Below are 2967 nucleotides of genomic sequence, written 5' to 3'. Positions count from 1 at the left end.
TTCCTTATATGGCTATACTTCAACTATGTTTACTCTCTTGTTGATATTTTGGTCAGTTTGAAAATGGTATCATTACTCTCTTGTTGATATTTTGGCCAGTTTGAAAATGGTATCATAAACATCTCAACAGTTCCCGAAGGCGAAGGTGAGCTACCGTGGGTTTTTGGACCTCTTGTTTATAATTGTTTCAAGTCGAAACGGCGCAATGAGTTCGAGTGCTGTAAATGCGTGTTTGATCTTAATAACGGTCGTTGTGAGGTCGATACAAACCTGATTTCTAGTTATTCGCTTGTGCTTACATGCACCCCTGAAGAATCATATAGTTATTTCTTATTCCATCCTTCCCTTTCGTGTGTCAACCGGTCTCACGTATTGTGCGGAGAAAAACTCGGTCAGTGTTGAATGATTGAAATGAACATCTATATAAGCACAGAACATACGGTTTGATGGGCATATTCAGAGTGCAAGGACATCAACTCTCTTTTCAGGATTTATCGAGCTATTTTCCTTTCTTCAATTTTCTTGTACGGAGTATAACTCAATGCAAAATGAAATTTAAATAAACCTTTAGACTAGTAGATCTTTAAATGCAGATTACATGACAAACAACTATCTTGTATTAGATTTGTTAATGCTTTCCTACACGTCTGACGTGATACGTTTGGTCGGATAGTGGACTATATGTATCATACACATTAAATGGAGAAATAAACTTACTTTTAGAAAGTTCACGAATAAATTATTAAAAAACAAAACTCGTGTATCAGCATTAACAGAATTCCAAGCGAAATTACCACTTTCATACATATACGATAAGGTGTATCCTGAATGCATCAGCTCCCGAGCATGTTAGTTCCTGTTTAGCTTCACATTGGTGGAAGCCGATGAACATAACCTGCTCAAATAACTGTATTGATATATAGCCGTCTGATGTTCATGCTTTCTTTGCCTTTTCCCATCTTACGGAGTAATCCGGAGATAGCCGATGTATCACGATTAGTAAAAGTATAGAATGATTTCTTGGTAGGAGCAGATTAGCGAAGTAAAGTAGTCAATCCCGTCCACAGGAGCTGGGTAGATTCCAGTTCTGGCGTTTCGAACTGTTTGGTTCGTCACCATAGCAAGCAACGGCAGTGCAGGCATTTGTTTTATATTTGTGTTTGTACAGTCTTTGTCATGAACAGAACAATAATGAACACTAATATAGAAATAAGGTGAACCTTTATTTGATAAGCCAAAAATGCTGCGGCGTATCAGCTGTATTAGACAGTCCTGGTTTTCATTCTATATTGAATGCTAACTTGATGCATTTGTAATATAAACGCCATGTTTATTTCCGAGGATTGAAACTTACATAATTTATTAAATAAGCGCATAAAATAAAGCGATACAGGTAGTTCTTCGCCATTCACTCTAGACTTTCACAATAATGAACACTTTTTTTCATTTGACGGTTGGATTGGCAAATGCTATGTTTTCATGTATTGAAATGACAGTATTTGGCTTTATTAGCAGTTTTTCATATCGCAAATAGCGATGACGATGTTGAAAGATGGCCTCCAGTCGATTAAAACGCTCTTCGCAAGATGAGCTTTTCTTTCCTTGTCAGAGGTATGAATTTCGATGTTGTTTGTTATCAAATGAAATGTATGGTGGTGATTTTCTGTATTAAAAATACTTCGCGTAACTTAAATAGGAACTTTGATATAGTTTACTAACTATTATAAAATACATGTCTATACAAAGTAACAAACTTAAATTGATAATATAATGATATTGATTTGAAAAGGCTGGGCATGCATTAAATGTGTGCCGATATTCAATCTCTCCTGCCGGTTGGTATCTGGTACATGATCCTTCTTACGCCGTCGTGTACTGCAATGATCTCAAAATGCATTGTTCACGAGCTCACTTAATGGTGTTATAGCGATTATATTTTTAGAGCATCACAATACATTTACACTCGCTAAATAAAAGTATTTCTTGAGTTATTGTGTTTCATATTTCAATCGATTAATTTCATTGTAATTATTAAATGTTCGAACAAACAATTCTGACAATTACAATATATTGTATAACTACATTTTACATCGCATTTATAATTTGTTAACAGAAAAATGTAACATACACAAAAAATGTTATATTTTGTGAATAGATTCATTAAATTGTATAATATGTACCCAATTGAATATGTATTTTTAGTTTCTATTTTATTTAATAAATTTACAAAATAGACAGTTTTTATTCATTTTAATAGCTATTTGAAATTGTAGACTACCTTTGTTCGAACAGCCCTTTTTGATCCGATTTAATATGAAATACGTTTAACTGACCGATCAACGGTACAGGTTATCCTAAGGCCAACACAAAATATAACGTACAGAAATATTAAACTTCTACTGGACTTTGTGGTAAATAGACAGGGTTGAAATTAATATATTTTACAATCAAGCCGTACATGAATGAAAAGATCACCCAGATTTAGATCATATTAATAGTACTCGGTACATGAATCTGAAATCTCGCATAAATCCTCTTGGGTTATCTTAACGTTCACGCCGTTAATTTGTATACAGAAAGAGCACCAACAGGTCGTTTGAAATACGATTAACAATTATTGTAATTGCTACGCAATTGAAATACATATAACGAACTCAGGGAAACCAGTGACGCGCTAGAATAGCCATTAATAAAATGTAGAACAACGACGATAACAACAACAATACTACTAATAATTAAAAAAATGACTTAAGATGATTGTGTTAATTCTGTGTTTTCAATCTTTGCTCAGAAGGATGGTCTATGAAATATGCTTTATGAACGATGGTTCAAATAGTTCGGGTGTTGCAACTTCTGACGGAGTGTTTGATACGAAGGAACGGATACCATACTGTACCATACATATGTGTTATACACACTACTACAACTTCGATGAAATAAACACACCATATTAAGTTCACGAATTTA

The sequence above is a fragment of the Dreissena polymorpha genome, chromosome 10 (assembly GCF_020536995.1).
Source record: "Dreissena polymorpha isolate Duluth1 chromosome 10, UMN_Dpol_1.0, whole genome shotgun sequence".
Lineage (NCBI taxonomy): Eukaryota > Metazoa > Mollusca > Bivalvia > Myida > Dreissenidae > Dreissena > Dreissena polymorpha.
Note: the sequence above shows the minus strand (reverse complement) of the source record.